Source organism: Homalodisca vitripennis, chromosome 6 (assembly GCF_021130785.1).
Source record: "Homalodisca vitripennis isolate AUS2020 chromosome 6, UT_GWSS_2.1, whole genome shotgun sequence".
In the NCBI taxonomy this organism is placed as follows: Eukaryota; Metazoa; Arthropoda; class Insecta; order Hemiptera; family Cicadellidae; genus Homalodisca; species Homalodisca vitripennis.
Genome location: NC_060212.1, coordinates 83,654,802 through 83,671,250, shown reverse-complemented (window position 1 = coordinate 83,671,250; position 16,449 = coordinate 83,654,802). Strand labels below are relative to the sequence as shown.

The 16,449-nt window shown below is 28.7% G+C and overlaps 1 protein-coding gene across 4 annotated transcripts in view; it reads right to left on the bottom strand.

Moving 5' to 3' along the window:
- The window catches only part of LOC124364477 (sex peptide receptor-like), a 364,700-nt gene that overhangs the window by 198,504 nt on the left and 149,747 nt on the right, over positions 1-16,449 (bottom strand). Inside the window, exon 1 of one of the 4 annotated variants that reach the window (XM_046819998.1) lies at positions 7,914-7,953. The exons of 2 other annotated variants lie outside the window; for them this stretch is intronic. The gene's annotated coding sequence lies outside the window, so the exon portion shown is untranslated. Of the gene's footprint in view, positions 1-7,913; positions 7,954-16,449 lie in introns of those variants that run through there. One more of the 4 variants, XM_046820000.1, reaches the window with a different exon arrangement.

Below are 16,449 nucleotides of genomic sequence, written 5' to 3'. Positions count from 1 at the left end.
ATACATATTTACTTTTCACCTGCTCGTAAGCTTTCTATTTTACGAAATCTTAAGTGATTCCGGAGAAGGGTTTATCTCTTCCACGAATTTTATTTATAACGTGCCAAAAAAGGATTATCTAAAATTTCCTTAACATACTATAGAACTTTTTTTAAACGAAAAATAAATACAGTGTTTATATAATAATAAAATTGTATATGTATTGTTTTTTAAACATATTGAATCATATATGATATATAAACCATTCCACTTAGTGACCCTAAGTAATCACGAAGCAATTAATGTGATCACAGACATATGTCACCATATAAGATTACTACTCTGCCGTCTGACGTTACATAAAAAAAACCAATATTAAAGTACATTGAGGCTGTCTACTTATTGCTTGCATTCTTAGGCTGGATCGCAGTGTAAGATGACAGGAGCACACTCATGACGTCACTAGTAGCCAGACATGGCATCAAGTCCAACCTTGTCAACAAACAAGCTAATGATGTTTATATCAAAGAACTGTCGGCTCTATAAACAGCTGTTAATAATCAGGGCTGAGAAAAGTTTTTAGGCCACACATGTGTAAGTCAACTATTTCGAAAACTCATATCGAAATACACTATTTTGATTTGTATACATCTTTAATAAATGTAACTGTTCTACTCAAATAACTGTCCATTGCTTATTTTTCGTATCAGTTACTTAAAAACCTAAATACATTTGGAAGTTTATTACAAGCATTTAGAACTTCCTAACAAGCTTGCAATAGTTGCATAAATGCATGACAAGTTACCAATGCAGGTTGCAAAAACAGTGTGAAGTTTTTTAAATTTCGATAATGTATAACGGTATATAAAACACATAGATGAATTTTTATTATTAACTTAGTTATCAATCTATGGACTGGAAAAATGTACGTCTGTCTGTCTATATATTCGTCTACAGTAGTTGAGCAAACTTATCTAGACTTGAAATTTTTATGGGTTCTGTAGGTTGGGACTGGCCATTAATGGATGTGGCTGAGCGCCATTAAAGCTTATCATTTAGTAGGTTCTCACAAAACAGTGTGAAGTTTTTTAAATTTCGAAAATGTATAACGGTATATAAAACACATAGATGAATTTTTATTATTAACTTAGTTATCAATCTATGGACTGGAAAAATGTACGTCTGTCTGTCTATATATTCGTCTAAAGTAGTTGAGCAAACTTATCTAGACTTGTAATTTTTATGGGTTCTGTAGGTGGGGACTGGCCATTAATGGATGTGGCTGAGCGCCATTAAAGCTTATCATTTAGTAGGTTTTCACAATTTATCTTTTCTAGAAGATTTATTTTTGTATTATGCACACGTTTGTCTACATGTCGAATAGCTAAAGAGAAAAATCAGCTATAAAATATAAAAATAGCACGCAAACTCAGTGAAATGATATTTAGCGGCGTATGGGGTGGCGCACTCTTACCATAAATATTGTAATTCATTTTTATATGTCAAAATGTAAAATTCATAGTTAAAATTGTTAAAGTTAAAACTATTATCTCATCAAATATGATTAATTTCTTATGATGCTAACGCTGTCGTAAAGATAAAATAACGAGTTATTCTAAATATTCTAAAACTGTGTATATGTTTCTTGTCATCCAGTACTTGTGCGAGATCCTGCAGTTCCGACATATAAATTATCATGTCGGTTGCCGAAGCACTCACCATGATAAACAGCTTCACTTACGCAATGTGAGATCAGAGCTAGAAATTCTCCTCTTTCGGTCTCAGCAGGTGTAATAGGAACATAATTACATGTTTTGATTTTAAGGATTATTTATTTTATTTAGCTACCAGACATAGTGTTTGAAAAGTTTGTAATTCAAATGTTAGTATTTTGCTTGATATTTTCTTTAATATTTAAACTATTCACATTAACAATTTTATTGTATGCTAGAAGCTTTTTCGAAATGGATTTATCTGAAATTTGTCGGCTGTGAAATTAGGACTTGTTCATTAAACGTGTTTTATTTATGAAAATATATGACAGTGGCCAACATATATTTACCCAATGTCATATACATGGTCATTATTTTTGGCTATCTATATGTAAAATATATTAAAATATACAGTGCACTCTGTAATTCGGCTTTTTTAAGCTGCTTATAATGGTATTTATTAAATGTTATTTTGAATAGAAACACGTGTTTGTTCTATTAGTGCAATGTATTTGTACTCTTTTTATTTCTAAAAGTAGAAAGTTTTCGATTTAATTAAACTTAAGCGTACGGACTGCACGCACAGTTATAACATTGGGAGCTTCTGAACTAAATCGTTTTCTAAACGAATAAGATATCTCTTTCAGTTAATGGTGAAGAACAAATGTTTATGATACACTGAGTACATATTCTCTGTCTTATAGGCATCGTTGAAAATTTAACAAAAAAGAATAATTTAGATATATTTTACAAAATATAAAATTAACCTGATACAATTCAAAGCGTTTAGCAGAAGGTAAAAATCTTACAAACAGGACAAAAATATCAATATTTTTTTCTTCGACAGTGTGTTCACAAAAGCATTCACACATATTTTACATTTACTTGATTGTACGATATATCACTAATTTGGCAAAAACGGATAATATGGATATACTGTACGATACAATCTTGATAGTTTGACATTCATTCACATTCATATAATCAGTTAAAATAATGAAAACATCAAACAGTTCATATATTTAAAATTATTGGTCTTGTAAATATACAAGACCAATAATATAATGATATTTATATATATCGCGCGCGCGCGCACACACAAACACACACGCATAGTAAATATATATATATATATATATATAGTAAATATTAATTATTGTATTCAATAGTATAAAATACGCGATTTCCCTATTGTTCTATAACGTTAATAATAAATTATATTTGTTTACATGTAATAAAATATTCAGGTTATTTCGGAAATGTTAATATATTATGCTAAGAGTGTTATTTTTATAAAATATCAGATGAAATACGATATAAGAATACATAATCACTTGGAGTTTATATCTTTTCACCCAGGATGTCTTTTAGAGCAGGATGACACGTGTGGTGGCAATAAATATTTTTATCGCCAATAACTAATTTAAGAGATACTTGGAAACATATAATAGTGTAACTGTATCCGAAGGATAATTTTTATAACAGTCTAGATGAGTTCCACCTTTCTTCACACATTTTGTGTATTATCATAATTTGTTGTTATACATTAGCTATTCGGTTAAAAGACCAAGTGGTTATTATTCCATACCTAATATTTAACATGAAAATATGTAGAGAGAAATATTATGACCTAGCAGTGTTCCTTAGTAAGAAAATATTATTGAGGATTTACAGCAAAGTGGCATCTTAAGACGGGCCTAGATTAAGATCTTTATTAGTATCTAGACCTTCATATTTTCGATATTTGAAACGTCTTGAATGTTACTCAAGTATTTCGTGTTGCTGCAGGTACCCTCCTTTGACTTTGCAGACATCGATGTAGTGCTACTTATTCCCCTCAAAACATTTGTTCGCCATATCCTAAAAATATTTGTGGGTATCACTCACAACTACTACGTGCGTTGCAATTTTTCCATGAACTTATTCTTCAAATGTTTGTTAAAGTAAGTATAACTCCTCTACTAAATTGTTAAATTATAAAATTCACTTCACTATAACTAATTCTAGTATCAAACCTAGTCTTAATAAAATGTTAAACTTTTTAATACCATAAATAGCACTTAGGCTTTTTATTTATGTTGCAGTTTGGATCAAGAAAACTTCTAAAGATTAAAAAGGCTTCAATAGGAGTCTGAAAATGTGGATGATTTCGCTGATTCTTCCACAGCTGAATATTCTGAAAAGGACTAGTTTGGAGTTTCTTATCGTGTTTCAGAACTAGAGCAATCTGGAGATCAAGACGTAGTGGTTGTAAACAACGACGGTCCAACTTATACTAGTTATAATAATGTTAGTAAGTGAAGTATGTATTACCCAGGAATAATTTAACACGGCAGCAAAATATTGTGACACGTTTGCCGGGAGTTCGAGCTTCAGGTAAAATAGTAAAACATCTTATTATTGTTTCTTAATATTGTAGATACTCCAATAATTGATAAAATTATGTCCTTCACAATTAAAAAGCTCTAAAACCTTACATATGTAATAGCAATACTTAGATAACTAACATTTTAGAAATAAAAGTTTTCATTGGGGTTATAAATTACAGTAGCTTAATAAACTTTTAACACTAAAAAAACCTTTATGACATTTTTAATGATGATAAATTAGGGATTAATATTTTTCAAACAAGTTTGTATTTTAAAAGCTTTTGATTTTAGTGTTTGATATATGTAGGATTTGACGACAAATACAGTTATAGGGGAGGATATATTTCCAGGACATATTTGAAAATTTGCAATAGTAATTGTAAAAACTATTAAGCTAATTTCGAATATTGTACTGCTGATAAGCAGTTACAAGGTTTTCGAGTACCTTGTTCTTTTATTATCTACATCAGCAAAAAACCTGTCAATTATGGTTCAGAATTTTATTTATTTAAAATGTTACATGCTTTGAAGTGTTTATGGATAAACCACCCAACGAACCATTTTGAGTATCGAACAAAACAGCTAGTATCGACGCGTTTATCCAAAATAACTCATGGAACAGAATGAAATCTAACAACCGACAATTCAATTAAAATTTAAAAGAAAATAAAATAATTATCTCCGGAAGTTGTTAAAAAAAGAAAATTTAGCAATTATTGCATAATATAGAAATTAAAAAAAAACTGTCGGAAGAATTTACGTTTTCGATAAACTAAGTACAACATTCTATACAGTAAGACAACTAATCGCTGGCTCTTAGTGAATATTTTATTATTGCAGACCTAGCGGATATATGTACTTCTATAATATATCAAATCAAACTATATCAAAACAATCTAAGCCGCAAAGGCTTCCTACAAGAACTATGATTAAGTTTAGTGGATAAATAATTTTAATAAAGACCTTCATGGAGCCGTTTGGCAAAAGCTAAAACAGAGAGCAGTAAAGAGAGCTAAGCTTGATGACAAACCTGCTCTACTGTTACAGTTCCCGGCCAAGAGTCAAGACGCACAGTGTGTCCCAGAATGAGTGGTTTTTGATGTGAAGGCCTTACGATCCACGTGTAGCAAGCCTCAGTATAATACTTGCATAAAAACCGTATGCTACGAATCAGACACCTATATTACAACGTATACCTTGCACTAAATATGGACTGATTTGTCGTGAAATAAGGATTTTAAGTATTTTACTATTATTAATTTAAAAATATATAAGTAATTTTTAAACTAACTATATATAATGCTTATTTTGTACACAATGTTGTTATTAGTAATAATAATACTTGATAATATTTCCCATAATTGGATGTCTTTGACTTATTAATTTGATTAATAGCGGAAAACTAGCTATCTTTAAAAAAAAGAAGAAACAGGCTTTATGCTTACACAATGCAGATTGGTGTTTAGTTCATATGCTATTGTGTATTGTATATATTTGTCTTTATTGAAGTGAATTTTTCTAGCATAATTAACTCAACAATTTTTAAATATTTTTCTTATTCCAAACTGAATAACTTATACAACACTGTAAAGGAATTTTTGTTACTCAAACTAAGTAAATCAGGATCCTTTACTTCTGGCCGGTTTATACCTTCCAAATAAAACATACACTGGGTACGGCAAAAATTGATTTGTAACTTAAATATGGGAAATCTTATGGTTTTCCTCTCGTGGAAAATCATTAACCTCAAATTTTAAGAATCCGGATGCGAGGATAAATCGATAGGTCTGCTCTACTGCGATAAAACTGTTAAAAGGTTCTTGTTAGCCTAGACAAGGGTGAGCCACCTCCTACCTGGTTTAGAGGGAGAGGTTCGTTCATATCTGGCCTCCCCTTTTTCCAAATAGACATAACGGAGATTAATACACTAAAATACACTAAAATCCTCCTCATAGATCTTGATTAAGCAGCGTAAAAACTTTTTAGGACTATGTGCAAATTCTAAGCTTCTTGTCCTACAGAAAAAAGTAAAGGCAAATGTTTAAGACAATAAATAGCCAAGACGTAATGTGAAAACGAAAGATAGAGGTCAAAGTATATACAAGAATGCCAGAACACACTGCTGCTTTATTTTCCAATTACTCTAATGTACTGGACGACTGTGCTCAGTTTATTGGCTCTCCAGATGATTACGTAACAACACCTCCAGTCACTTAAATTTGTGCACACCTCCTGCATTACACGGACCTATGGGTTCACAGGCGTGTCATAAATATACAAACCCCATTTAATTGTATTACGTAATTGCATTTCTATTAATTACTATTTATTTTCTTCTATAACTTTGAAGTAGCTTTTTTCAGGGATGTTCTTTAATCATAATAATAATACGTAAACGTACCTATTGATAATCCCTTTGAGATTGAAATGTAATCTGTAGATTTAAAACATATTTTATATGTATGGTTGTGTCTAATTCTAAAATATTAAAATTTATTAAGAATAGAAATGGGTTTTCTGATTTGCATGTTTACGCCTTATATAATGGTATGTAGTATGTGCGAATTTTAGTTCACAAAAATCACGTCTATAATGTAACTTTAATCATGATAAAACAATTATACAGTACTTTTATTAGCAGTAATAAATCAGGTAAAGAGGTTAACGTATTCAACTCTAGGAACGTATTCACCTATTCCCCAAACGCTTTCCCTTCCGTAGAAGATTAAATAAAGTTTTACTTCAAAAGGCCGCCACCGTACAGTCCTTACGTATAGAAATCCTGCTTGGTACTATACAAAAATGTCTACGGCTAGGAAAAGGCTAGAAGTATTTTAGTCCTATACGCTACAGGGTTCGTTCTCTGCCTGGATATCCATGGATCGACACACCAGTCAGATACTCATTAATAATTCTGCCTTATGTTATCCCATCCAAATATATCATCAGAAGGCCAATATTTTTTCTTTATTTGACCATAAATAACTAATTACTGATATATTAAATAATTATATGTACGGAACTTATCTGTTTTTTTATGTAAAACTTCCCCGTAGGGGCATTATCATCATCCTTGCCAATCTACCTAAAGACAGGGAGTGTTTTATAAAATTTTATAATCAATATTAAATTATATTTAATGAAATAAATAAAACATACATTCAAAGAGGAAATATAATACACTTTTAGTGTTGAGTGCACCCTTTCCAACAAATATTAGCCTATGATCTTGTTTAACGTTAGTAGCATAATTAGTTACGAACAACAGTAAAGAGCTTCCAATATATAATATACTTTAAAATATAACGTTTTAATACGATAAGTTAATGTAATTTAAATACACGAAACCAAAATATGTATCAATGTATTCACTGTGACACCGGAATCATTGTAAAGGATTCCTGTTACGAACGAACATAAACAAATATTTGTTTAAATCAATTACGGCCAATCAATGTTATAATATTATTTATTTCTTCGTAGTTTTAGTGAATTAGCAGGAATTTTTGTTATGGTAATGTGTATTTGTAAATCAGTATTTAAAATGTTGTACAAATAACAGAATAAATCGTAAAGTTTTAAATAAAACGATGTGTTATATTGTTTTTTTTCTTTTTTTTTGCTTAAGGTATTATTTTTTAATAAAAGCATTAAATATACACAGTTTAAAAGACGAATATATTTAGGATTTATATAATAAAAGAGCGCTTTTTTATCTCGTTACGTGCAAGCCTATTTAGGATAAATAATGATACACTTCGTTTTAATACGTTTTACAAATTACAATAAAATTGGTTTAATATTATTAACTAGAGATTTAATATTTTAAAAACACATCTTGTCGATTCATTACCTTTACTGATCAATACTGCGCTGTGACACCAAGTTACTACCTGTAACAACAAACCAGAACATGACTTTCCAATAGGTACCCTTGACATTTTGAACAAAATACTGTTTTAGTCTTTTTGTATGAGAAAATTTTCTCAACAACATAAATAAATTGTTAAAATAAATATAATACTAATTAAATACGTGATCTGAAACAATATTATAAAATATAAGGTTTTTTATATATTTAGTACAATATAATAGCATTTTATCAATTATAAGTTTAAAACACATTTTTATCTAGTCTAAATATCAATAAAACTTTAGTAAATATGGATCTTATACTTTTTATATGTTATATCAGTTATAGAAAACTGTTATAAACTGTATAGATATTTGAAAATATTTTTATAAGCATATTTTGCTATCCGAATTTGGGTAAACTTCTTGGGTGTTACTGTTCCTTCAGGTTTTCGTACGACATTAAATTAATGAAACCATTTGGTTGATATTAACAACTGAAAATACAAACCGATGTAAGTATTCCAACATTTCCGTATAACACAACTAAGTGACTTGTGTTGATAACAACTAAATGCTTAATTACCCTTGAACAAAGTACATGTTAAATAGTTAATTAGAATACTTTGAAATAGAAATCAATTAATATGATTATATCAATTCATTTCATATTTTTAAACCTCAGATATAATATTATATACAGAGACTTCGAGAAGGATAGAAAAAAATACAAATTACGAAATCCCACGTCGAGACAGTGCAAAATACACAATATATAAATAAAAAGTCACTACCAGTTGTATTAATAGATAATAATTGTAACTTTTAAGAACTCCTCTTGCGTCACGGTGTATTCTAAATTGAAAGCTAATAATTCTTAATAGTCTATGTTCCCTAGACAATATTGCATAGATTAAAATATTTGCGAAAGTAATATCAGTTAGGAGATAAGAGGCAACATTTCTCGTCTCCGAATTTGAAAAATATTTACAATGCGTTGACGATATTAAAAAGGCACTTATATTTTACTATTATTGATTCATTGGCTATGTATTTATTTTATTGAATATCTGCAGGAGGTAATATTTATTACATATTTATATACTAGCTCGTAGCTAGTAATAACATTTTACGACATTTATTGCTGTACAAACTAACATAATATAATTGATATACGATGTACATGTACGTATTCTCGATAGTCTTTTTCTGTCGCATAATACTTTGCACAACGTTTCTAAAGTAAAAATATCAGTTTTGAGAAAGATTTATGCAATTGCTATTAATTAGTTAAATTGTTTACCCGTTGTTTAATTATTTGTTGTGTTATTATAATTAGAATTAAAACTTTTGTTGTGATGTCACGTTATTATAAATAACTTAGTTTTGAGATTTATAATAATAAAACTTTTAGACTTGTTATATTTGTCTAAAAGATTTTTCCTCCTTAATTTTGTTTGGAGAAATTAAAAATGTATACTATATTTTATTAATAAATAATACATGCTAGGAGTAAACTATAACTAATATGGCACTGTTATACTAACATTCATCAAAAGTGTATTAAACCAACTAATTTTGCAAAGGATAATGAAACAGTTGAATAACGTCCAAATGAATATTGTATACTGAGAATGGAATATAATATTATGCATTCAACAGATATAATAAATGTTTCATTGTGTAAAGGGAATTCAGATCCGGTTTCATTGAAACATTACACGTACAGTGACAAGGTGATCACTGGTGTGTTAATTTTACTCACACATCATGTTGGTTGATGGGAGCTGAATGTATGAATATTCATTTCATTTTTGGATTACAGCTTAGTCGTAACATTTATATTTTATTTATTATTATATTTGCATTTGTTATTAAGATTTTGGTCACAGATAATTTTATTTCTATTTTCAACTTAAGCACTCTATTTATTAGATAAAAAAAAATACACTGAATGCTTGGTAAAAATTAAATCACTTATGATATAAAAAACGTCTAACAAAATGTTTTTGCGAAAATTTCCTTTTTTGTCCCAAATAATATCAGATTGTTGGTGAATTAGAATTATATGATTTATATGATAACATGTGATATGCTAAAAAATCATATAACTTTTATTACTATAAACTTTAAAATAATTGGAAACTTATTTTCCTATTAAATTGTACAGGGATCATACCTGCAACAGGGGCTCTATCTTATTTTGTACATGCACTGACTTCGTAAAAACTGACTTCTGAACCATAAAAACTTAACTGAAAACATTTTCCTATTTTACATTATCATATCTTTACTTTTATACATGTACTATATAAACCACATAATCCAAATATTATGATCACTAAAGGAATCTTGAAAACTGTAAGAGATATATCAAAGATTAAATGAGAAAAGTTGTGCCTGATAATAAGAACAAAATATCAAACATATTAAGTTTATTGTTTGTTGTGCTATTCACTCACTGTTCTCACTGAAAAAAAAACAATTTTTAGTCAAAATGTTTAAAATTTCACAGCTCTCGTATTAGTGCCAAATTTTGTAATTGACTTAATCTTCCATTTATTTAATTAATAATAAAATTTAAAAAATTTAACGTTTTAAAAAATGCAAAATATGTTATAATTTCCTCGTGAATTTTGTAAAATTAGGTATAAAATCATTTATTATTTTTTTGAAGGAATTTTTTGGGATGTTATTCCTTCTTATTCAGGTGGTTGGTAAACCTATAGGATGTTTCACTTTAAACAGTGTTGAAATCAGCTTTTTAGTGAAATATGTGTCTTTACAAAAATTATAGTTACAGACAATGTTAAAAATAATAAAATAAATAACAAAACAATACAAACAAACACAAACAAATAACAAATAGTTATATTTGTTGTAAATGGAATTTAAACGTAAAACCTCAAATTTTAACTAGCAGATTTCAGATTGAAATTTATGAAAGGTGTTCTATATGCCTGTTCTCTGCACCATGCACATTCTACAAAGATTTAAAGCTGCGTGGAGAAATCTTTTTGTAACTTTTTCCCAAACAAAATATTTTATATGAAAGTGAGAGTTAGCGGTTTATATTATTACTTGTATTACAATTATGTTTGTTAATAATTTAATTAGTTTACTTAATTCCCTTTATTTGATAATTTTATCTGTTTTTTAAGTAAATTTACCTGCCTTCAACCAAAAATCAATAGAAAACGGAGACTGCATGTGGATTTTTTACGTTTTTCCTAACAGTCTTAAAATTTTAATGACTATTCAAGAAACAATTCCATAGCGAAATGGCTAACATCTCAAATTAACTATGTTTTCATCATTTGTATTCATAGAGCAATATAAACGTGTCGTCAAGTTTAAAACGATATATAGTGTTTTACTACGTACAACACATAACATATTTAAACTCTCACATTCACATTTAAGATTGTAAGAAAATATTTTGACATTTATTGGAAATTTGACTATGTAAAATGACATTATACCCGCAGTTTGACTTCAGACAATATAACATTAATTTTGTTCAGGTAAAAGGCACATACATCATATACCGTCTATCAGTGGCCAGAAAGAGGGAAAAAGTGTAGGGGAGAGGAGGGGGGTAGTGTATGTATAGCAACCTCGCTGACACTAAGACCAAAAATCGTAAGTGACGACAATGTGATGAAAATTGTGTTCATCTTATTAGAACTTATTAGAATTTTAAATCCTATTCAGTCCCTGCCCCAAAACAGCTAAGGATATCCATTGCTCAACTAGTTGCATGATATTAATGACATTAAATTTCATCGATCTTATGATAGCAATGACTCTTCTACATGCAAAGACTTAGAGTAAGCTTTACTAATGTTCTTTATATGAACAGGACCTAAAACACTGAAGCGTGCCATAATCGGATAATATCTGTGAATTAGGCAACAACGTAGGTCTCATCAGCTCACAAGGATTAAAAGTCACTCTACTAGGTAGATCTGAGTATTAGGCCTACGTAAAACAAGTAAATCGATTTACAGATATCTTATGATTTTCATTTCACTGTGCACACAACTGTGACCGATATTTGTTAATCCTTGTGCCCACGACCTTTATATGTGTTCCAGTATCACGCCCTGGTTTCTTGAGGAATTCAACATAAGGATATATCAAGGTAGCTGAATAAATGAGATTAAAGCAAGTACTCATCTCACTCCCATTTTAAAATAGCCTTCTATTCTTTATGCATGCATATTTTACACGTTTCTCTTTATATTGGTAATGTTTATGAAAATAATTTTCTGATCACTTTCTATTCAGAATAATTTATTGTTGAATTCACTAAAAGTAGTATGAAATACAATAAAGCACCTTAGGTGCTTTAAATGAGATAGAAATTATATACCGTTATAAGACAACATATTCAATAAGGTGTTTGTAAAGAACACACTCCAGCGTTGTTTCGTCAGACGACATGTTATTCGGCAATTATACAATAGTCTTCACTATTCCGTGTATTTCGATGTTGAATGAATAACATGTCACACTTAGAATTGCTTATGTTAATAAGCTGCAGATTATTCAAACAACATAATCCTAATAATATTTTAAATGGGAAAATACCTTTTATGTGTGATTCCCTTGCACGCGTACACTTTTCAATTGATTGTATTGAAATTTCACGTGAATATGCTTACGAACCCTGATATGAATATAGACTTATTATTATTTCGAAAGTCCGTCCAGGCTACGCCCCGCTGATCTTCAAAACAGCAAAGCATTCCATCTTCGTCTCTAAATTTTTTTAAATATATTGTTTGAAAGAGAATTTCAAATGTAATCAACTTTTCTGTGTGAACATTATTTAATTTTTTAATTTATAGCTAGGCCTATTCAATTCTTTAGGGATTAAACATTATTTTTCAGTCCTTTTAGATATCTGCGACTGTGTCCTTAGATATAAGAAGGATAGAATTTGACTCTGTAGACTCCCTTTGAAGCAATAGGCAAGAAGTATGCTAAATGAAAGTTCGCTGGACTGTGCTTTTAATGTAATGTAAATCCATGCTGTAAATTTTCTAAAATATTACAAATATTTTTCAGTTTATAAAGAAACAAACGGTTAGTGTCATTGCTAACGTAATTCTAGGTGTAAATTTGGTCAAATATTAAATATTATACATAAAATACAAAGATACTATTAAATTTTTACTATACATTTAATACTAGTACAAAACCCATTTTAGTTCTCTTTTGACAGAAATAGGCTTCTCAGTCCTAAGTATAAAAATGTATTTCCTTCGTCGGGCCAAAGAGGCAAACTGAACTATTGCACAGGAAATATATTAGACAGGAGGTACCTATATCACAGAAGCTGGAACCCTTTTTTTAACCACAGTAGTTTTATGATATCTATGTATATATTTTCTTTATGAATGCAAAGGGGCAAACTTAGTTGTTGCATCGGAAATATAATTAGTGTGTACCATAATTGCTCTTATAAACGCTACATTTGAGTCAAAAACTAACAAAAACGCTGAAAGAATATGAAAGTAATTATATGCCTACTTACGTTTAAAAAATGTCAGGAAAATCATATAACATCATAAGTGCTTTGACAAAGAAGGCTAAGGACTTAGATTTTTAAAAACTGCGTGCGAAGCCGAGGATAAAATGTAGTTATATCTTAAGTGTTTATGTCCCTAGTATAGTATGAGATATTATATGATATATATATATATATATATATATATATATATATATATATAATAAACACACCAGGTGGTATAAATAATATGGAAATGTTATGCTGGAATAAGGCATGCTTTTATAAATATATTTGTGAACAATAAGCTCTAGTGTTATTGTTTTCGGCATGATGCTAATCGTGAATTACAAGATAGTCGTCATTATTTCATGTATTGCAATGTTAAATAACCACACGTTTATTAATCACCATCTTACATAAAGAGCATATAATTTAAATAATTTATAACATATACAATGTAATTTGTTACATTCAAAATTATAACTAATATTTTTATCACATATCATAAAGATATTTAAGGTTTAAAGACAAAAATATGCTTCTTGTTTAAGTATATGCTATAATAATCAAAATACGATAGATAACACATGTAATGAGCAAAATGCTGTTGATATATTGCATTACATTTTCAGCATCAGTTTATTAATACACTTTTAAATAAGCATGCATATCAAATCTCTGAATTCGTGCTTTGTTTATTAGCATTAACTAGGTAACCAATTAGTATATATATATATATATATATATATATATATATATATATATATATATATATATATATTTGATTGTATTTTGTATTATATATATATAATACATAAATATTAAATTATGCATATATATATATATATAATATATATATATATATATATATATATATTATAAACATACTATCATTGTTATAAAAATACCATGAACTAATGGAGATCGAAACGAAAATAACTTTTGTCATTCGTTAAATACTGTTTTCAGTATTGAATTATATTTTAAATTCAAATTATACTTATAATTGTAATTAAAAATTAATTCAAGGAGAATAAAGTGGAATCAGATTTGAAGTGATAATGAGACAACCCACATATTGGTGGAAACACTCCATTGTTATATAGTTGAACAATACGTGCATTACCATAAAATCCATATCAAATACAAATACTGAAATTACATAAAAGCGCCATTAGGATGCAAAGCGAAACACGCATAACTTCCGTTGAAAGCTTCAATTAATGGTTTCAAGAGTAAATTTATTTCAACTCTTACTAACAATGAAAAAATATATGAATTATTATCCAGGTATATCGCTATATATTTATGTACACTTATTTCTTAGAACGTACAAAATGTTATTACCTGGGAATTGGCGAAGACTACGATTGAGGGGTTTACAAATATTTCATTTCCCTCTGCCTGTACGATACTTCAAGATCTTTGGAACTATAGATTTGACATTTTGCATCATAGTTCATTTCTATATAGGCAACATCGAATGTTGACAGTGCATATTACTCCATGTAATGTTATTGAGCATAAGTGATCATTTTAAAATTATTCTTAAATGTAATCATGACGGCAGTGCAAAATAGCGGTATAATTAAATTTATATGAGATTGAGAACAATCCTATGACAATTAACATATGGTAATTTTAATTAGTCTAATAAAATATGCTATTTACTAAACTGTTCATGCAACCTCAGTGAAACCGACTGCGAATAAAAATATTATTGCGTACTTTCACCTTATATTAAGTGTGTTAAAAAACAGACTAGGAAGATTTTACTTGTGGTATATTCTAAAAAGCTTTGCAATGCGATAAACAACAAACAATGTTTTGTTGTGCATTGTGGCAGTGTTTAGGTTATTATGATTTATTTGAATATATAATATTTTTTATATACGTAATATATCATGTAAACCTTTAAAAAACCATTACGAATTCAGTGTTATTTAAAGTGGTTCAACCCTTCACTACTATTATCGTTATTATTATTCAATTACATAAGAAAATCCCCTTATACTATTACGTAGGAGGACGCAGAAAAGTGAGTTTTCGGTGTTACGTTTCCATACAATATTTACAAACCAATATTTACAAAAGGTTTAGCATACAGTACAAACATACGTATAAAACATGAGTACCCTCTATTTTTGGACCTAATGCTAACATTACAACAATGTTGTTGGCAAATGTTTACACAGCTCGTTTAAATGACCATTCTTTGCAATATTGTGGCCGAAGAATGACGTAATAAGGGTAAACATATGACGTCACTGATGTCATGAGCCCAGTATGGCAACAAGCCAATTCTCAATGTTTCATTTTTAAGGTCATTACTTAACGAAATTAAAACTGTACATTATTTTGGATTTCTAAACATAATCTGTGTCCAATGCAATCCTTAATAAGAATTACTGAATTTGAAATTAAAAAATATTTAAACCATTAAATTTGATGATTTAAGATTAATATGATCATATGTTATAATAATACACGATGCTTTGTAGACTACTCTCCAAACTACTATTGAGATTTTTAACCCTAAAAAGTTAGTTTAATAATATAAAGAGCTTAAACGATTTAAGAAACGCAAATGAATACGTGGAAAATAAATAATAACAAAAGTAGTTTAATATTATTTAACTTAGTATTTAGTATTTTTCTTGAGATAATTAATAATATATCTTAATTTATTTCATTACTATTGAGTTTTACGAAATACTAAACTAGGATTGTATAAATTTAAGAAAATACAGAAATAACGTCACAAAACTAGGTTTACATTATGTTTTATATTGTAAGGGGTACATTTATCCAGGGAATCCCCTAGACGTTTCAATGATGTTTAAAAAACCATTAAATTAAATTACATGTAAAAGCTCACACATCCATCAGTAATTGCAGGTAGTGCCTAAAGTGGATATATATGAATATCTTAAATTATTCTAAATATAACATTTCAGGTAAGGAACGTACTTAACTCACTAAATAAACATTTATTTGCCATAATTATATATTTTTGGTT